The sequence below is a fragment of the Lepus europaeus genome, chromosome X (genome assembly GCF_033115175.1).
Source record: "Lepus europaeus isolate LE1 chromosome X, mLepTim1.pri, whole genome shotgun sequence".
In the NCBI taxonomy this organism is placed as follows: Eukaryota; Metazoa; Chordata; class Mammalia; order Lagomorpha; family Leporidae; genus Lepus; species Lepus europaeus.
The window spans coordinates 42,496,391-42,517,495 of NC_084850.1; the positions used below are offsets into that span (position 1 = coordinate 42,496,391).

The 21,105-nt window shown below is 46.3% G+C and overlaps 1 protein-coding gene across 2 annotated transcripts in view; it reads right to left on the reverse strand.

Annotated features, from left to right (window-relative positions):
• TRMT2B (tRNA methyltransferase 2 homolog B) overlaps window positions 1-21,105 on the reverse strand; it is a 119,656-nt gene that overhangs the window by 26,619 nt on the left and 71,932 nt on the right. The window contains exon 15 of one of the 2 annotated variants that reach the window (XR_009865048.1): window positions 18,227-18,307. The exons of the other annotated variant lie outside the window; for it this stretch is intronic. The gene's annotated coding sequence lies outside the window, so the exon portion shown is untranslated. The remainder of the gene's footprint in view (window positions 1-18,226; window positions 18,308-21,105) is intronic. 2 annotated transcript variants of the gene reach the window in all.

Consider the following 21,105-nt stretch of genomic DNA (forward strand, 5'->3'; position numbering starts at 1 on the left):
TCCTCTCTGTCTCTTTCTTGTGTGCTTTCTCTGAGTAGGCCTTTCTGTCTCTCTCCATGTCTGTCTGTCTGTTGGTGTGTCTGATTCTTGGTTTTGGCCTGTCTGTATGTCATTCTGTCTCCCTGTCTGTCTCTGTACCTCTCTCTGTCTGTATCCCTCTTTTTTTTTTTTAGCTGTCAGTCTGTCTCATTCTCTCCTATGCACGCTCTGTCTCTCATTCTGTCTCTCCCTGTCTTTCTGTTTGTCTGCTTTTGTCTCTCTCACAGTCTCTGTATGTCTCTTTCCCTCGCTCTCTGTCTCTTTCTTTTTTTTAAAAGATTTATTTTATTTATTTGAAAGACCGAGTTACAGAGAGAGGTAGAGACAGAGAGAGAGAGATCTTCCATCCGCTGGTTCATTCCTCAGATGGCCACAATGGCCAGAACTGCACCGATCTGAAGCCAGGAGCCAGGAGCTTCTTCCAGGTCTGCCACATGGGTACAGGGGCCCAAGGACTTGGGCCATCCTCCACTGCTATCCCAGGCCACAGCAGAGAGCTGGATCAGAAGAAGAGCAGCCAGGACTAGAACCAGCACCCATATTGGATGCCGGTGCTTCAGGCCAGGGCTTTAACCCACTGCACCACAATGCCAGCCCCTCTCTTTCTGTCTGCCTGTCAATGTGTTTGATTCTTTTTCTGTCTGTCTCCGTCTCTCTCCTTCCTTTTGTCGGTCTTCCTGTCTCATTCTCTCTCTTCCTGTCTGCCTGTTTTGTCTGTCTGTAAATGTGTCTCCCTTTCTGTCTGCCCGTTGATCTCTATTACTATGTCTGTCTGTCTCTCCCTGTTTGTCTGTCTCCTTTCTGCCTGGCTGTCAGTGTCTCATTCTGTCTCTCTTACGCTATGTCTCTAAGTCTCTTCTTGACTCCTTCTGTCTCTGTCTGTCAGTCTGCCCCTGCTTCCCTCTGTCTGCCTGCCTGTTCGTCTATTTTCTGTTTGTCTCTCTGTCCATCTATGGTTTTGTCTCTCAGAATGTTTCTCTTTCCCTCTCTCTCTCTCCCTCTCCATCTGTCACTCTCTTTCACTGTTTCTCTCTATCTACCTGTCTACCTGTGTCTCTTTCTCCTTGCCATTCTCCATCGGTCTTTGTGTCTCTCTGACACTGTCCATCTGTCTGTGTACCTCTCTCTGTCTCTGCTTCTCTCTCCCTCTCTGTTTGTCTCATTCTGCCTGTTTTTCTCTCCCTCTGTGTATGTCTGTCTCTGACTTTCACTTTCTGTCTTTTTGCCTGTTGGACTGTCTGATTCTCCGTCTGTGTCTCCCTGTCTCTCCCTCTATTGTCTTTCTGTCTGCTTGCCTGCCTATTGGTGTCTGATTCTCTGATTGTCTGGCTCTCCTTCTCTCTGTCCTTCTGTATTTTTCTCTTGATCTGTCATTCTCTCTCCCTGTGTCTCTATTGGCCTGTCCTGTCGCTCTTTCTCTCTCTTGCTCTGTCTCTGTGTGTGTCTCTCTCTTTATGTAGTCTACCTGTTGCCACGTCTGATTCTGTCTCTTTCTCTGACTCTCTTTTATGTCTATCCTATCTCTCTGCAACATTATTACTTGCTGTCTCTCTGTCCCTTTGTATCCCTCTCTCTGCCTGTCTTATTCTGTCTCTGTCCATCCATCTGTTTGCCTCTCTGTCCCTCTGTCTATTTCTGTCTGTCTGCCTGTTGGTCTCTCTTGCTCTCAATATCAGTCTGTTGGTCCATCAGTCTCTCTCTCTCTCTTTAGGTCTTCTCTATCTCTCTCTGTCTGACTCCGTCTGTCCTGCTTTTTCTATCTATTTAGTCTTTGTCTACCTGTTGTTCTGACCCATTCTGTCTATCTCTATGTCTACCTTCCCGTCTCTTTCTCTGTGTCTGTACCCCATATATATATGTATATACATATTTATTTATTTATATATATATAAACATTATATATATATTTTATGTTTCTTTCTGCCTGTCTGCCATTCAGTGTGTCTGATTCTTTGTCAGTCTTCTTTCTTTGTCACTGTCTGTCTGTCTGTCTCCATCTTCTTGGCTGTCTCTCTGTTTCTGTGTCTGTCAGTCTGTCTCTCTCTCTCTTACTGTCTGTAGCTCTTTCTGTGGGTATCTATCTCACTCTTTGTTCTCTCAGTCTCTTTCTCTGTCACTATTTGTCTGTCTTTTCTGTCTCTCTCTTGTTCTATCTCCCTCACTCTGTCTCTGCTTATCAGACCATTTCTGTCAGTCTGTCAATCTCCATCTGTTTGACTCCTTGTCTATGTCTCTATGTAAGTCTGTCTGTATCTCTGTGTCCATCTGTCTGTTCACCTCTTGGTCTTTCTCTCCCTGTGAGTTTCTCAATTTTTCTGTCTCCTTCTCTCTCTGTCACTCTATCTGCCTCTATTTTTGTGTCACTGTCTCTCCCTACATGCCTCTTTCTGTCTCTTTTTCACCGTCTCTATCACCCTGTCAGTTCTCTGTCTCTGTCATTACTGCCTGTCCATCCGTCTGTCTGTGACTATCTCTGTCTCTGTCCTTCTGTCTGGACATGTCTGTCTCTATGAGCCTGCCTGTTAGTCTCTTTCTCGGTATCTATCACTCTCCATCTGTGTGTCTGTATCTCTCTTACTGGCTCTCTGCTGTTGGTCTATTTCTGTCTGTCACTCTCCATTTGTTGGTCATTCTGTCTTACTATGTGTCTCTCTGTCCATCTGTCTCTTTCTCTGCCTCTGTCTGCCTTTCAGGCTGTTTCTAACTCTATTGATCTGATTCTGTCAATCTCATCTGTCTGCTTGTTTGTCTTTCTGTCCATCTCTCTGTGTATATGCAGCAGCCTGTCTCCCTCCCTCATCTCTCTCCGTCACTATGTGTGAGTCCATCTCTGGGTTTTCCTCTCTGCATCTATCTCTGTCTGTCCCTGATTGTCCCTTTTGCTCTCTTTCTGCCCACCTCTGTCACTCTCAATCTGTCAATCTGGCCATGTCTTGGTCTGTTTGTCTGTCTCTGTTTCTGTCTCCCCCTCACTGTCTGTCTGTCACTCTGTCTCACACTCTATGCTGGCCTGTTTGTCTCTGTCATGTCTGTCTCTGGCTTTTTGTCCTCTCTCTGACTTTTGGTGTTTCTGTCTGACTCCCTATCCATTCATTTATTTCTTGCTTTCTCTCCCCTTCCTCTGTTTGTCTTTCTCTCAGTCTCTCTCTCTCTCTCTGCCTGTCAGTCTGTTTGTGTCAGTCTGATCTCTCTCACCATTTGTCTCTAACTCACTCTGTTATCATTCTATTGCTCTCTCTCTTGCTGTATCCTTGCCCATCTCTCTGTCTCCCTTTCTTTGTTCATCTGTCCATCTGTGTATCTACCTCTCTCAACTTGTTTCTATCCATGTCTTTCCCTCTCTCTCTCTGTGCCTGTCTCTAATTCACTTTCTCTGCCTGTCCGTTGCTCTGTCTGTTAGTCTTTCTCTCTCATTCTCAGTCACTCTGTCACTATTCTGTCTCTCTCTCTCTCACCATCTGACTCTATGCCTTTGTGTCTGTTGCTCCCTTACACTGTGCATCTTTCTCTCTGTCTATATACATCAGTCTGCCTGTCTTGCTATCTCTATGTCCATATGTCTGACTGCCTTTATGTATATCTCTCTTTGTTTGTCTGTCTGTCTCTGTGGCTATCTTTCTCTGTGTCAGTCTGATCTATCTCTCCCAATATGTCCCTGTTTTTCTTTATATCTGTCTCTCACTCTGTCCATTGGTCTGTTTCTCCCCTGTCACTTTCACTGTTTATCTCTGTTTCTTTCTGCTTCTTGCTCTGTTTCTCTCATTATCTCTGTCTTCCCATCTGTCTTTCTCTACCTGCCTCTCTGTGTTTGCATCTGTCTCTCCTTTCTGTCAGTCTATTTCTTCCTGTCTCTGTGTTTCCCTGTCACTCTCCATCTGTTTCTGTTTTTCTCTCATGTCTGTCTGATGGTCTCCCCTGTCTCTGTTTCAGTGTCTGTTCACTGGTATCCCTGTTTATATCTCTACTCATTTGTCTCTCTGTCTGTCGTTGGTGAGTCTGTCTCCCTGTCCATCTCTTTCTCTTGGCCTGTCTTTCCCTGTTTCTCAGTCTCTCTGTTTCTCTCTATCTATCTCAGTCTTTCTTTGTGTGTTACTGTCTTCCTCTGTCTCTCTCTGTCTTCCTCTATCTTGTTCTTTCTCTGTCAGTCTGTATCTCTACGTGTGTGGCTCACTGTTTTCATCTTTATTTCTCTGTGTGTCTTATCTGACAATTTGCCTTTCTGTCTCTGTGTATGTATGTCTGTGGCTCTGTCTCTCTGCCTCCTTGTCTCACTCTGCTCCTCTTTGTCTGTCACTCTCTTTGTCTAGTGTGTCTCTTTCTGTCTCTCTGCCTGTATCTTCTGTCGGCCTGCGTCCCTCTCTGCGTCTCTTTTGTGTATCTGTCTCTCTCCCTCTGTCACTTTGTTGCTTTCACTGATGTCTGTCTCTGTTTCTCTCTACCAGTCTGTCTGTCCCTTTTACCTCTCTGTCTGTAGGTATGTTTGATTCTGTTTGTCCACCTCTCTCTGGGTCTCTCTATCTCTGTTCATCTGTCTTGTCTATCTGTCTCTCTGTTTCTTGGCCTGTCTCTTTGTCAGTCTGTCTCTCCTTCTACCTATCTCATTCTCTGTCCATCCATGTGTGCCTGTTTCTCTGTTTCTCTCTCTCCCTGCCTGCTGTTCTGTCTCTGTCAATCTGTCTGTCATGCTCTTTCTGTCCATCTGTCAGTCTCTCTATATATCTCTGGCTATCTCTGCTGTCTGTAACTTTCTGTCCATCTCTCTCTCTCTAATTGTCTTTTTTTTTTTGACAGATAGAGTTAGACCATGAAAGAGAGAGAGACAGAGAAAAATGTCTTCCTTCCATTGGTTCACTCCCCAAATGGTCGCTACAGCCAGAACTACGCTGATCCGAAGCCAGGAGCCAGGTGCTTCTCCTGGTCTCCCGCGCAGGTGCAGGGCCCAAGCACTTGGGCCATCCTCCACTGCCTTCCCAGGCCACAGCAGAGAGCTGGACTGGAAGAGGAGCAGCCGGGACTAGAACTGGTGCCCATATGGGATGCTGGCGCCGCAGGCGGAGGATTAGCCAAGTGAGCCACGGCGCCGGCCCTGTCTCTGACTTTTGGTCGTCTTTCCCTTTGTTTCCCTGTCTCCATTTCTATCTATCTGTCTATGTCACTCTCTGTCCCTCTCTGTCCATCTGTCTGGTTGTCTCACTCTCTTGGTCTGCTGGTCTCTCTGTTTTTTTCTCACATTTTCTTTTTTTTTTTTTTTGACAGGCAGAGTGGACAGTGAGAGAGAGATAGAGAGAAAGGTCTTCCTTTTGCCCTTGGTTCACCCTCCAATGGCCGCCGCGGTAGCGCGCTGCGGCCGGCGCACTGCGCTGTTCCGATGGCAGGAGCCAGGTGCTTATCCTGGTCTCCCATGGGGTGCAGGACCCAAGGACTTGGGCCATCCTCCACTGCACTCCCTGGCCACAGCAGAGAGCTGGCCTGGAAGAGGGGCAACCGGGACAGGATCGGTGCCCCGACCGGGACTAGAACCCGGTGTGCCGGCGCCGCAAGGCGGAGGATTAGCCTGTTGAGCCACGGCGCCGGCCTTTTTCTCACATTTTCTTCTGTGCCTCTGTCTCTCCCTCTCTGCCTGTCTCTTCGTCTGTTGCTCTATTGGTCTCTTTGTGTTTGTCTCTGACACCGTCTCTATTTCTGTTTCTGTCATTTTCTCTCCACCTACCTCTCTTTTTGTCTGCCTCTATCAGTCACTCTCTGTATCTTTTTCTCTGTTCATTTAGGTTTCCCTCAGGCTCTGTCTCTATGTCCATCTCTCTGTTAATCTGTGTCTGTCTCTCTTTCACTGTGTTTGTGTGTCTGTTAATCCATCTCTATCTCTTTCTCTTCCTGTCTACGTCTCTGTGTCTGTCTCTCTTTGTGTGTGCGGGTCTCTATTTCACTCTGGTAATCTGTGTCTCTTCCTGTCTATGTCTCTATCTCATTGTCTATCTTTGCATGTCACTCTGTTGCTCTCTATTAATTTCTCTCAGTCTGCATCTCTGTTGCTTACTGTCTCTGTCTCTCTGTCCATCTGTCTCTGTTGCTGTCACTGTCTCTCTCTGTCCATCTGTCTCTGTCCTCGTCAGTCCATTTATTTCTGTCTCTGTTTCTTACTCTCTCACTCTCTCTGCCTTTCATTCGTTCCGTCTCTGTCTCTGCTTCTCTCTTTCCATCTCTCTCTTTTTCTGTCTGCATTTGGGTCTCTTTCTCTCTGTGTTGGTCTGTCTCTCTCTCTGTCCCCCATCTGTTGGTCTGTTTCTCTGTGTCTGTCACTCTCCATCTGCCTCTGACCATCTGTCCTGGTCTCTGTCTGTCCATGTCTGTCTCTCCACCTGTCTGTTTGCCTCTCAGTCTATCCATCTCTCTGATCCTGTCTGTCTCTCTCTGGATATCTGCCTTTCTGTGTCTTAGATCTCGATCCATCTGTCTGTCCCTCTGCTTCTCTATATATCTCTCTGAAGTCTGCCTGTCATTCAGTATATCTTTCTCTATCCATTATGTCTATCTCTCACTGTCCCCATGTCTCTTTGTCAATCTCTCAATCTGTCTCTGTGTCTCCCTGTGTCTGTCCATCTCTCTTGCTGTCTGTCCATATGTCTGTCTGTGTCTATCCTACCTCTCAGTGTTCCTCTTTGTTTTTCTGTCTCTCAGTATGCCTCTCTTCTCCCTGTGTCTATCTCTGTCTCTCTCTGCCCATCTGTCTTTCTCAGTCTCTCTGTATGTCTATTTTTCTCTGGCTGACAATCTGGTTGTCTTTCTGTCCCTGTTACACTGGATGTCTGTTCATCTGTCTCTCTGTTTATCTCCTGGCCTGTGTGTCTATACTGCTCTCTCCCTTGGTCTGTTTCACCTTCTATACTTTTCTCTGCTTCTCTTTCTCTCTGCATTCCCCCTCTCTATATTTCTATTTCTCTGCCTCTATGTGTATCTGTCTCTGTGTCTCTAACTCAGTCTCTCTGTTCATCTGTTTCTTTATCTTCCTATCTCTGCTACTATCATTCTGTCTCTTTCTGTTTCCCTCTGTATCTCTCTATCTGTCTCTGTCTCTGTTGCTTTCTGTCCAACTGTCTGTCTGTCTGCCCATTTTCCTCTGTTCTATGTCTGCCTGTCTCTCTCTTTGTATTTTTCTTTTGATCAGTCTGCCTGCCTGTCTTACTTTCTGTCTCTCTCTCTCCCTTGGGCTATAGGTCTGTCTCTTTGGCTCTGTCTCCGTCTTCTCTGTCACTAAGTCTCTGCCTGTTTCTGTCTCTGTTTATTTATCGGCCTCCATGTCTATTTCTTTCTCTGTGTCTTTGTCAACCTGTCTCAGGATTTGTCTTTTAGTCTCTCTGTCCATCCAGCAGCCTCCATGTCTATTTCTTTCTCTGTGTCTTTGTCAACCTGTCTCAGGATTTGTCTCTTTTAGTCTCCCTGTCCATCCAACAGTCTGTCAATCTGTCACTCAGTCTGTTTCCATGTCTCTGCCACTCTCCATCTGTCTGTCTCTGTCTTTATATCTTTCTGTCCATCTGTTTCACTCCCTTTCTGTCTGTATGTCTGTGGTTTTATCAGTTTGACTCTCTGTCTCTCAGTGTGTCACTCTGTTTCTCAATCTTTTCCTGTCTCTCTGTCCATCTCTCCCATGTCTGTCTTTGTGTCTACCTGTGTGTCCATCTCCCTGTCTGCCTGGGGGTATGTCTGTTGGTCTGTCTGTGTCTCTCAGTCTGTCTGCCTCTGTGCATATCTCTGCCTGCATCTCCTGTCTCTGTCTCGCATTCTCAATCTGTCTCTACCATTCTGACTCTGTCTAGTCTGTCTCTGTCACTTGCCATCTGTCTACCTGTCAATCCATCTGTCTCGCTCTCTCTGTCCATATGTGCTCTCTCTCCTTGTCTCTATCAGTCTTTGTCTATTTGTCTATCTGTGTATCTGTTCATCTATCTTCCAGTCTGTAGCTCTCAGTGTGTCTTTCTCCTCCTGCATCTCTGTCAGTGTGCCTGTCTCTCCCTCCTTATCTCTAGCTCCATACGTCAGTGTCACTGTATCTCTGCCTCACTATTTTTCTTTCTCTGTCTCTGTCACTCTCACTCTCTCTCTGTGTCAGTTTCTCTGTCTCTTCCTTAGGCTGTCTCATTTGCTCTGTTAGTCTCTCTGTCCATCTGTCTCTGTGTCTATGTGTGCCTGTTTCCATGTCGATCTCTGTTGGCCTGACTGCGGGTCTGTGTGCCACTCCTCCTTTCCATCTGTCTCTGCCTATCTCCATGTCGCTGACTCTGTGTGTGTCTCTGTCTGTTGTTCTATCTCTGGTTCCATAACTCTCAATTTCTCTCTCTCTGTCTCTGTGTCTATGTGACACTCTCTATTGCTGTCTCTGCCTGTCTCTCCTTTGGTCTACTTGTCTTTGTATTTTACTGTCAGTCTCTCTCTATATCATTCTGCCTGTTGGACTTCTGTTTCTGTTGTCTACTTGTCAGTCTGTCTGCATCAGTCTATTTGTCTGCTTCTCTGATTGTCTTTATCTCTTTCTGTAAGCTCTGTCAATATGTACTTCTGTCTGTCTTTGTCTATCTGTCCATTTGTCTCTATCTCTCAGTTTGTCAGTTTCTTTTTTTTAATTAATTAATTGATTGATTTGAAAGGCAGAATTACAGAGAGGCAGAGGTGGAGAGAGAGAGAGATCATCCATCCGCCTGTTCACTCCCCAAATGGCTGCAATAGCCAGACCTGGGCCGATCCAAAGCCAGGAACAGGAACTTCTTCCATGTCTCCCACACAGGTGCAGGGGCCCAAGGACTTGGACCATCTTCTACTGCTTTCCCAGTCCATACCAGAGAGCTGGATTGGAAGAGCAGCCGGGACTTGAACTGGCACACATAGGGGATGCCGGCACTGAAGACTGCAGCTTTACCCGCTATGCCACAGCGCCGTCCCCCAGTCTGTCAGTTTCTCTCTGTCTCTAGGTATCTCTGTCAGTCTGTCTCTGTCTCTTCCTATCTCTTCCTGTCTCTGCATTTGTCTCTGTTTCTCTCTTTACTTCTGTCTGTCTCTGTATCTCTATCTTCCTGTTTCTCTTTGTCTCTCTCAGTTTCTGTCTTACCCAGTCTATCTGCCGGTCTTTCTTATCTGTCTCTCTGTCTGTCTCTCCATCTGCTGGTCTGTCTCTGTGTCTGACTCTTGTCCCTGTCAGTTTACCGGTCTCTCTGTCTGTTAAGTCTGTCTCCCTGTCATTCTTGCTATTTGTCTGCCTGTCTCTCTCACTGTCTGTCTGTCTCTCAGTCTCCCTCCTGTTTCGGTGTCTGTGTGCCTCTTTCTGTCTCTATTTTCTCTGCCTCTTCCTCGGTCTGTCTCTTTTGCTCTGTGTCTCTGTGTGTGTGTCTTCTCTGTCTGTCTCTCTGTCTCAATTTTTGTCTGTGTGTCTGTGTGTCATTGTCCCCATCTCTTCCTGTCTCTCCTGCCTTTCTCTCTCCTATCTGGGTCTGTGTGCCTCTGTCTGTTTCCTGGTCTGTCTCTCACTGCCTGTCTCCCTGTCCATATTTCTGTGTCTCCCTGTCTCTTTCCCTGTCTCTCTCTCCTGGTTGATCTGTCTCTATTACTGTTTCTCTGTCTTCCTCAGTCTGTCTTATTTGTTCTGTCTTCTAGGTCAGTCTGTCTGCCCGTCAGTCCTGTTCTCACAGTCTCTGGCTCTCTGCCTTTGTCTGTCTGTTAGTCTGTCTCTCTCTGCCTACCTGTCTATTTCTGTCGCATTCTGTGACCATATATTTGTCTCTTGGTCTATTTCTGTTTCCTGCCTCTCTGTGTCTATGGACCTTATCTCTGTCTATCCCTATGTCTCTCTCTTTGTCTCTCTGCCCCTATCTCTTGCTATCTTGGTCTCTGTCCGCATATCCGTGTCTCCCTCTCTTTCTTCATGTGTGTGTCTCTGTTGCTCACTGTCTGTTTCTGTCTTTCTCTCTGTCTGTATGTTTGTCTCTTATTGTACCTGTCTCTCTCTGTGTTTCTCTGTCTCTTTCTCTCTGGTTGTTTTTCTGTCTTGCTCTCTCTCTGTCCACCTGTCTGTCTCCCTTTTTGTTTGTGTGTGTGTCTCCATCTGTTGCTCTCTCTGTCCATCTGTCTGTTTCTGAGTGTGTCTATTTCTCTATGTCTGTCACTTTCATTGTCTTTTTGTCTCACTCTCTGTTTGTCTGTCAACCTCTCTGTTGCTCTCCCTGTGACTGTCTCTCACTGACTCTCGTTGTCTGTGTTCATCTCTCTGCCTGTCTCCATCTGTCTGCCTGTTTCTCTCTGTCTATCAGTCTTTCTGTTAAGTCTTCTATCTTCCAGTCTTCCAGTCTGTCTCTGTTATTCTCCATCTTTCTCTATCTCTTTCTCTAACTGTCTCTCTCAGATTGTCTGTTTCTGTCCTTGTTTCTCTGTCTCTCTCACTGTCATTCTGTGTCTGTCTGCTTCTCTGTATAGCTCTGGTTAGCTCTCTGTCTGTGGCTCTCTGTCCATCTGTCTCTCTACCTTATTTCTGTCCATTTGTCTCTATTTATCTCTCGGTCTGTGTGTTTGTCTCTCTCTCTCATTTGTCTGTTTGTCTCTGTGTCTGTCACTACCAATGTCTCTGTGTGTCTATCACTCTCTCTCTGCCTGTCACTCTCACTGTGTGTCTTTGTCTCCTTGTCACTCTGTCTTTATGCCTTTCTTACTGGCTCTGTCCATCTACCTCACTCTCTCTGTATGTCTCTGTCTCTGTCCATCTGTCTTGTTGTGGCTATCTAAACCTTTCTGTCTAATTCTCTCCAACTGTGCTGTCTCTGTGTCCCTCTCTGTGTGTTCAGCTGTTTCTCTATCTCTCTGTGTCTCTCTCTCCCTGTGTCTGTGTGTGTGTTTGTGTCCATATCTCCTTTAATGTCTGTCCCTGTCTCACTCTTTCTATCCATTTGTCTGACTGTCTTCCTGTCTCTCTTTCTGTTGCTCTGTTGTCTCCCTCTGTCCCTCACTGTCTACGTGCGTCCCTCTGATTCTGGCTCTCTCCCTGCCTGCCTCTTCCTGTCTCTGTATCGCTCTTTCTGTGTCAATCTGTCTATCTCTGACCCCCTCTCTTTCTGTGGGTCGCTCTGTCTCCCAGTTTGTCTCTGTCTGACTGTCTTTCCACTGGTTGGTTGCCCTGTCTGCCTCTGTTACTCTCCATCTGTCTCACTGTCTCCCTTGTTTTGTCCATATGTCTGTCTGTCTCTTGATCTGTCTCTGTGTCTTTCTCTTTGCCTCTGATTCTCCCTCTATATGTTTCTCTCTATTGGTGGATCTCTCTGTCTCTGTCTACCTGCCTGGCCCTCTCTCTATCCCTTATTTTTCTGTCTCAGTCTGTCTCTCCCTGTCTCTGTCACTCTCTGACCATTTCTCTGCGTGTCTCTTACTCTCCCTCTCCCTCTCCGGCTGTCTGTTTCTATCTGTTGCTCTCTCTATATTTCTGTTTCTGTTCCTTTCTATTACTCTGTCTCTCCATTGTCACACTCTGCTTCTCTCTCCCTTTGTGCTGCTCCGTCAGTCTGTCTGCCAGTTTGCATCTGATTATTTTATACACTCTGTCCGTCTGTCTTGCTCTCACTCTGTCCATATATCTGTCTGTTGCTCTGGCTCTCTTCTATCTCTGCCCATCTGTCTCGGTTTGTATCTCTGTCCATCTGTCTGTATCTCTCCTTTTCTCCCTCTCAGTCTATGCAGGTCTCTCCATCTCCCCATCTGTTGCTCTGTCGCTCTGTGTCCATATGTCTGTCTGAATGTCTGTCTCCCTCACTCTGTCCATTTCTCTTTCTGCCTGTCTCTCCTCCGCCTGCCTGTCAGCCTGTCTCGTTCTCTGTCTAGCTCTTTCTCTTTCTCTGTGTGTCTGTGTATATCTTTCTGTCTCACTCTTTTTCTCTTTCTCTGTGTATCTCTTTCTGTCTCACTGTCTGTCTGTCTCACTTCATCTGTTTCTCCCTAACTTGGTCACGCTCACTGTCTCTGTCTCTCTTGTTATCGGTTTCACTCTGTCATTCTCCATCTCTTTCTGTCTCTCCCTGTGTATCTGCCTGTCTCGCTTGCACATCTCTTTCTGCCTCTATGTCTCTCTCTGTTGCTCCATCAGTGTCTCTCAGGCATTCTGACTGTAACTTCATCTTCAACTATGTTGGTCTTTTCTCGCTCTAATTTTCTGCCTCTCTGTCTCACTGTTTCTCTCCTCTCCATCTGTCTCTCTGCCTCTCCCTCTTGCTCTTTCTCTGTCTCTCTCTCTGTCACTCTACCTCTCTGATTGCCTGTCAGTCTCTCTCTCTGTGTATTTGCTTCACTGTCTCTAATTCCCTCTCTGTAGCTCTCTCCATCTGTCTTCTTGTCTCTCTCCTTGTCTGCCTCTCCTGCTCTCTGCTTGTTTCTATGTGCTGCTCTGTGCCTCTCTCTGTTTCTCTATCTGCCCCTCTCTGGCTGCCTGTGCGTCTGCTGCTCTGCTTGCCATTCCATAAGTCTCCATGTCTGTCTCTATGTCACTCGCTCTCGAGGTCTACAGCTTTCTGTGAATCTCTCTGTTCCCGTCTGGTCTCTGATTCTGTCTTTGTCTGTGTCTGTCTCCGTCTCTCTCTGCTTGTCCACATGTGTCTCTGTCTCTCTGTCCATCTGTCTCTGTATGTCTTCTCTGTATTTGTGTGGCTCTCCTTTCCTGGTTCCCTTTGTCTCTCTGTCCATCTGTCTCTCTAACTCCGTCCCTTTCTCTGGGTGTCTGTATCTGTCTTTTCTGTCTCTATCTCTGCCAGTCTATCTACTGGTCTCTTTCTCTGTCTACCTATTCCATTCTGTCTGTCTCCCTGTCTATTGGTGTCTGTCTCTCTGTCAGTCATATGTCTCACATCTTGTTTGTCACTCTCCATCTGTCTTGCTCTCACTCTATTTCTGTCTCGCTCCCTGTCCATGTCTGTCTTTGTCTGCCTCTCCCTCTGCCCCACTCTGTCTTCCTGTCTCTGTACATTTGTCACTGTCTCCATGTACCTCGAGCCCTCTGTTTCTGTCAGTTCATCTGTATTTCTGTTTGTTTGCCTCTATCTGTCTATCTCTTCGTCTGTCAGTCTGTCCCTTTCCCTCTCTGCCTCTTTGTCTGTGTGTCTCTGTCACTCTCTCTCACTGCCTGTCTCTTGCTCTATGTCTTTCTCTCTCTCCATCTCTCTCACTGTGTCTTTCACTCTCTCTTGCTCATCTGTCTCTATTGGTCTCCCTGTCTACCAGGGTGAGAAATACAGAGAAAAAGTGCGTGTAGCTGTCTCTGTCTTCCTGTCACTCTCCATCTGTCTCACTGGCCCTGTCTTTGTCTCTGTCACTGTTGTCTGTTTGCCTATGTCAATGTCCATTTGTCTGTGTCTTTCCCCCTGTCTCTTTCTCTGCATCTGTCACTCTGTTCATGTGTCTCTGTTCTCCTCTCCTTCAGTCTGTCCACTTATCTGTTAAGTCTGTCTCTCCCTCCCTCTGTGTCTAGCTCCCTTTCTGTCTATAACCCTGTCTCTCTGTCTTCTGTTTCTCTCATTTTCTTTTTTTTTTTATTTATTTTTTATTTTTCACAGGCAGAGTGGACAGTGAGAGAGAGAGACAGAGAGAAAGGTCTTCCTTTGCCGTTGGTTCACCCTCCAATGGCCGCTGCGGCAGGAGCCAGGTGCCTATCCTGGTCTCCCGTGGGGTGCAGGGCCCAAGCACTTGGGCCATCCTCCATTGCACTCCCTGTCCACAGCAGAGAGCTGGCCTGGAAGAGGGGCAACCGGGACAGAATCCAGAGCCCCGACCAGGACTAGAACCCGGTGTGCCGGCGCCGCATGTTTCTCTCATTTTCTGTGTCTGTCTTCTTCTTCGTGTTCTTGTCTTTCTCTGTCTATCCCTCTTGCTCTTTCTCTATCTCTGTCTCTTTCTGTGTATCTGTTTGTCTCTCTGTCCATCTCTCTCTCTGTATCTCTGCCAGGCACTTTATCTGCATCCATCTCTCTTCTCTGTGTCTCTCTCACCCTCTTTTATCTTTCTTTCTCTTCGCCTGCCACTCTGTGTTTCTCTCTAGATCTGTGTCTACGTCATTCTGTCTGCTAGTCTGTCCCTCTCTCTGTGTGTCTGGCTGCCAGTGGGTGCTGTCTCTCTGACTGTCCCTCTCTGTCTCTCTCTCCATCCATCTCTTTCTGCCAGTCTCTTTTCTGTTGCTCTTTTTGTCTGTTTCTGTCACTCCGATTCTCTGTCTCTGCCACTGTCTGGTGTTCTCCTTATGTCTGTCTTTCCAACAGATCGAGAGTGACTGATAAGACAGACTGACAGGCAGAAGGATGGACTGCGAGACAGGCAGACAGACTGAAATAGACCAACAGGCAGACAGAAAGGGAGAGACAGAAATAGACCAACAGGTAGACTGATAGAGACAGACTGACAGATATAGAGAGAAAGACAGAAAAGACAGAGAGAGGGACACAGGTATATGGAGAAACTTGGACAGAGAGACACAGACAGGGAGACAGAAAGAGAAAGAGATTGATCGAAAGTGACAAATACAGAGTCGACATGACGACAGAAACAAAGGGAGGGGAAGATGGAGAGGCAGGTGTACAGAGACAACAGACTGACCAACAGAGAGGGACAGAGTGACACTTTGACAGAGATAGATAAACAGACACAGACGGAAAGACCAACAAACAGAGAAACATGAACAGGGAGAAAACAGGAAAGAGATAGGGAGAAAGAGACAGACTGTGAGACAAATGGACGGAAAGACAAGGAGTCAGATGAACAAAGAGTGATAGAGACAGCAAGTAACACACAGAGTGACAGAGAGAAACATAAACAGTGACAGAGTGACATACAAAAAAGACACAGAGACAGACAAGCAGAGACAACCAGATGGGAAGAGATTCAGAAAGAAACAGAAGGACTAGACAGTGACCATGAGAAACAGAGCGAGTAGAGACAGTGTGACAGAGACACAGTGTGAGTGACAGAGACAGATAAAAGAGGGTGAGAGAGGACAAAAGAGAGAGAAAGACAAATAGGCAGAGAGATCAAAAGAGAAAGATGGACAGGCAGAAATAGACTAACAGGCTGACAGAGAAATGAAGAGACACAGATGGAAAGAGACAGACACAGATAAAAAGGAGACAGAAGCATACAGAAAGAGACATAGAAAATGAGATTGACAGAGACCAAGACAGACAGGAAGAGACAGTGCAACAGACAGACCGAGAGACAAATGGAGACAGAGACAGATAGGGACAGACATAGGTCAACAGGCAGACAGAGAGGGAAACAAACAGGCAAAGAGAGACAAAGAGAGACAGAGCAAGAGATAGAGACAGACATACAGAGAGACAGAGAGCCACACGGGGCAGCTCTGTGATGTAGCTGGTAAAGCCACCATCTGCAGTGCCAGGACCCTGTCTCTATCTCTTGCTCTGTCTCTCTCTCTTCCTCCCTCACTGTGAGCCTGTCTCTCTGTTGATCTCTATCTGCCTATGTCTCTCTCCCTCTTGTCTACCTGCCTGCTGGTCTATTTCTTACTGTCTGTATGTTTCCATCTGTCTGAACCCCAGTCTATCTCTGTCAGTCTGTGTCTCTGTTTCCCTGCTGTAAGTCTCTGCCCCCCTCAATCTGTCTGGTCTCTCCCTACCTCATTCTCTCCGTCCATGCCTGCCTATGTCTGTCTGTCCATCTGCCTCTCGGTCTCCTCTCTCCTTTGCATCTCTGTTTCTCTCGTTGAATCCCTCTCGCACCATGTCTGTCTGTCTATATGCCTATCTCTGTCTGGTGCTGTCACTCTGTTTCTCTGTATCTGTCACTCTTTCTTCCTGTCTGTTTCTATCTTAATCTGTCTCTGTGTGTCCCTCCTCCTGTCGCTCCTGTTCTCTTTGTCAGTAAATGTGTCCCTGTCTCTCTGTGTCTGTCTCTGCCTATGTAGCTATTTTTCTGTGTCTCTCTGCCTGCCTGTTGGTATGCATATTTGTGTCTCTCCCTCTCTCTGTGTGCATGTCTTTGTGTCTGTCTCTATGTTTGTCTCTGTCTCTCAGTGTTGGTCTGTCTCCCTGTCACTGTCTACTGGTCTCTCTTTGTCCATCTATCTATTTCTCTCCCTTTCTGCCTGTGGTCTGTGTCTGTTTGTCTCTCCCTCTGTCTCTCTATCTCTCTCTCTGGCTGCCTTTAAAAAACAAAAGAATTGCCTATTTAAAACGCAGAATTGGAATTGGGGGTGGAGAGAGAAAAATCCATATTTCATCCACTGGTTCACTCCAGAAATGGCTGCAATGGCCAGAGCTAGGCCAGGTTGTAGCCAGGAGCCTAGAGCTTCATCTGAGTCTCCCACGTGGGGTGCAGGGGCCTAAGCACTCAGGGCAGCTTCTGCTCTTTTTCCCAGGCATATTAGCAAGGAACCAGATCCGAAATGGAGCAGCCAGGACTTGAACTAGGTGTTCATATGGGATGAAGGTGTCACAGGCAGCAGCTTAACCCACTGTGCCATCATGCACACCCCTCTGGGTGTCTCTCTTTCCATCTGTCTGTCTCCCTTTCTGTGTGTCTGTTCCTCTGTTTCTATTTGTTCATCTGTCTGTCTCTCAGTCTATTTCCCTCAATCCATTTATGTCTCTGTCTCTCCCTATCTTTCTCTGTCAATTGTCTCTTTCTCTGTCACTCCCATTGTCTCCATCTGTCTCTGTGCATCTCTCTCTCTCTCATCCTGTCTCTATCCCTGGTGTTCTGTATCTTCGTTGCTCGCTTTGTCTCTATCTCTGCCTGGCTCTCTGTCTCTGTTGCTCTGTCCTCTCTCTTCCTCTATGTCTGTCTGTCTGTCTCTGTTTCTGTGTGTCACTCTGTCTCTGGCTGGATCTCTGTGTTTCTGTCGCTTTCTTTGTGTCCCTCTCTGTCTCTCACTGTCTGCTTCTGTGTCTCTCTCTGCTCGCCTCTTATTCTGTGTTTTCTGTCACTGTCAGTATGTGTCTCTATCTGCCACTCTGCTGCTGTCTCTGTTTATCTGTCTTTGTCTCTTACTCTCTCTTGCTTTTTCTCTCTGTGCCTGTCTCACTCTCTTTTTCGATCTCTCGGTCTTTTCCCATCTTGCTGTTTTTTCTTTCTGTCCATCTCTGTCGCTGTCCCTCCCTGTCCATCAGTCTCTCTCTCTGCTCATCTTACTATCTACTTCTGTGTCTGTTTGTTGGTCCCTTGGTCTGTGTCTGTGTGTCTTTCTGTCTCTTTGTGTCTGTTGCTCTATCTGTCCTACTCTGTCTCTGTGTGTCTGTGTCTTCTCTGCATGGCTGTGTCCCTTTCACACTCTCTGTCCATATGTCTCTTTCTGTCTCACTGAATTTTCTGTCTTCTCTCTTTATCTCTCAGTCCATCTGTCTCTTTGGCTGTCTATTTCTCTGCATATATATATATATATATATATATATCCCTCTGTGTATGTCTCCATCTTTCTCTGTATCTTCTTCTCTGTGTCTTTCTGTTTCTCTGTCTATATCTCTGTCCAACTGTCTCTCTATATCTTTGTTCATCTATATCTTTCTGAGTGTCTGTATCTCGCTTACTTGGTCTGTCCATCTTTCTCTCAGCCTCTGTCTTGGTCTTGCTCTCTCTCTCTGTGTTTCTGTCTCTGTCTTCTCTCTCTTGTTCATCAGTCTTTCTGTTCATTTGTCTCTCTCCATCTCTCTGTCAGTTTCTTTTTTGTAAAAATTTACTTATTTTGAAAGTCAGAGTTAGAGAGAGGGGTCCTCCATCTGCTGCCTCACTCCCCACATGGCTGCAATGGATAGCACTAGGCTAGACCAAAGCCAGGAGCCAGGAGCCAGATCTAGGTCTCCCATGTGGGTACAGGGGCCCAAACACTTGTACCATCTTCTGCTGCTTTGCCAGGCCATAAGCAGGTATCTTGATTAGAAGTAGAGCAGCTGGGATTCGAACCGGAGCCCATATGAGATGCCGGCACTGCACGTGGTAACTTTACCTGCTATGCCACAGTGCTAGCCCTGGTCTGTCTCTCCTTCTCTGTCTCTTCTGTTCTTTCTCTATTTCTGTCTCTGTTGTCCTGTCACCCTCCCTTTCAAGTGGATTAAAAGAAACAGTTATTAAAACTTTACTTTTTTTGTCCAAAGAGCACAGTATTGCAGTGTGTAAGGCAGCAACACCAGCAGAATGGCAGAGCTGCTGTTCCCAAACTCCATACCTCCACAGTAACGCTGACAAGCAATGTCAGAAGCAACGCTGTCAGAACTCTGCAAACACCGATTACTCAGCCAAGTAAATCCTGAAACAGGGAAAAAAAAGTTTAAAATGAGAGGAGAGTTTTGGGGCATTTTCAGTTGTCTTTGTTCCACTCCTTTAATGGCTCAGTGCTGGCTGCCTGTACTCTGTCTTGTTCCAGACAGCAGCACGGACCTTATTCACATTTTCACTTGGGTCTGTTCTAAACTGTGTGGAGCGTGAAGGGACACTGATTGAAACAACTCTAAGGCAAACCCAAAAACCCCACGAATGCTTGGAGCAAAGACTGTGGTTGTACCACATAACGTACCCCTTCAAGTGTGGGAGGAAAAGCTGCAGAGAAAGTTTCTTCAGCAAATAGGGCCCTCGTAAGGGCCATGGATGCTGGGAAATGCACACAGTCAACCACATATCTGGGGAGGCGGCATGTTCAAGAAGGACCCTAGAGGCCGGCACCGTGGCTTAACAGGCTAATCCTCCGCCTTGCGGCGCCGGCACACTGGGTTCTAGTCCCGGCCGGGGCACCGGATTCTGTCCCGGCTGCTCCTCTTCCAGGCCAGCTCTCTGCTGTGGCCCAGGAAGGCAGTGGAGGATGGCCCAAGTGCTTGGGCCCTGCACCCGCATGGGAAACCAGGAGAAGCACCTGGCTCCTGGCTTCGGATCAGCGAGATGCGCCGGCCGCAGCGGCCATTGGAGGGTGAACCAACGGCAAAAAGGAAGAACTTTGTCTCTCTCTCTCACTATCCACTCTGCCTGTCAAAAAGAAAAGAAAAAAAAAAAAAAGAAAAAGAAGGACCCGAGAAGACCCAAAGCTTTCGCCTCAGGCTCACCTCCAGGTTCAATACCAACAGGAAGCAAAGACGAAAGCAGAGTTGGAAAGAGCTTGAGTAAGGGTTAAAGGAGTGACCCAGAAGAGAGTCAACCTGCAAAAACTGGCAGAGGTGAGTTCTTGTTGTTTGTTCCTTTGTTTTATTTATATTCAGTGCAATACCAGTCAAAATAGTAGCCTAATACGAGTTAAAATGACAAAGATTTCAATAACAACATACAACAAAAAACATAGTTTTAGCAAAAATAGTTTGGAAAAGTCATTAAACAGATGACTAGAACCCTCAACAATAAAATAAATTACTATATTATAATATTTAAATATCCAGTTTTCAGTTGAAAAAAATCACGAAGTATACAAAGAACCAAGAAAAGTATGGCCCATTCAAAAAAAAAAACCTAATGGAAATTATCCCTAAGGAAGCCCAGACACTGGACTTACTAGACAAGATTTTAAATCAACCAATTAAATGTGCTCAAAAACCTAAAAGAAGCCAGGAAAATGATAGACGAATAGATGATATCAATAAACAGAAATTATGGAAAGGAAACACACAGAAACACTACAAAGTCTACAAACTGAAACTCTGTACTTCAGTAGAAGGAGCCCACAGGAGATGTGAGTAGGCATAAGAAAGAATCCGAAGGCTGGCGCCGCGGCTCACTAGGCTAATCCTCTGCCTTGCGGCGCCGGCACACCAGGTTCTAGTCCCAGTCAGGGCGCCGGATTCTGTCCCAATTGCCCCTCTTCCAGGCCAGCTCTCTGCCATGGCCCGGGAAGGCAGTGGAGGATGGCCCAAGTGCTTAGGCCCTGCACCCCATGGGAGACCAGGAGAAGCACCTGGCTCCTGGCTTCGGATCAGCGCGGTGTGCCAGCCGCAGCGCGCCAGCCGTGGTGGCCATTGGAGGGTGAACCAACAGTCTCTCTCTCTCTCTCACTATCCACTCTGCCTGTCAAAAAATAAATAAATAAAATAAAATAAAATGAAATGAAAGAATCCACAAGCTTGAAGACAGGACAACTGAAATGATCAAGTCAGAGTTCTTAAGATTTTATTTATATATGTGTGTGTGTGTGTATATATATGGGGGAGAGAGAGCAGGATATACGGAGTCCATGAAGTAAGAATACAGAGGCTGATATCCCAGCTGCATGGGATATATCGACTAAAACAAAGAGAGGAGCTGGACATCATGCTGGGATTTTTGGAATTAGAAAACATCAGATTTTATTCAAAGTGTCAGAAAAGGCCTTGAAGTATATTTTTTTAAATAAAGCTTTATTTAATAAATGCAAATTTCATAGTTACAGCTTTAGGAATATAGCTGTTCTTCCCTCCATACCCCCCATCCCCACTTCTGTCCTATCTCCTACTCCCTCTCCCATCCCATTCTTCATTAAGATTCATTTTCAATTATTTTTATATACAGAAGATCAAATCTATACCAGGTAGGTATTTCAACAGTTTGCACCCACACAGACACTAAGTATAAAGTACTGTTTGAGAATAAGTTTTGCAGTCAAATCTCATAGTATACCTCATTAAGGACAGAGGTCCTACATGGGGAGCAGGTGCACAGTGACTCCTGCTGTTGATTTAACAATTGACACTCTTATTTACGATGTCAGTGATCACTCGAGGCTCTTGTCATGAGCTGCGAAGGCTATGGAAGGCATTTGAGTCCAGAAACACTGTGGGTATTTAGACAGGGCCATAAGCAAAGTGGAAGTTCTCTTCTCCATTCAGAGAAACACTGAGGGTTTTTAAACCAGGAGAGTGCCATGTTCTGATTTGGATTTGAAAATACTACTTTCCTATTATGTGTGAGAACATCTGCATCGGACAACAAAGGAAGGGCAATGGGGTCACGGCAGGAGTGCAGGGAAGAGGTTATGGGAACTTGCGGGGCGGGGGGGGGGAACCACAGATATGAAAGACATGGATAGTTTCTAATTTCTCTTTATTTTTTTAATATATTTTAAGATGTTTTTAATGACTTTTTTTTTAAAAA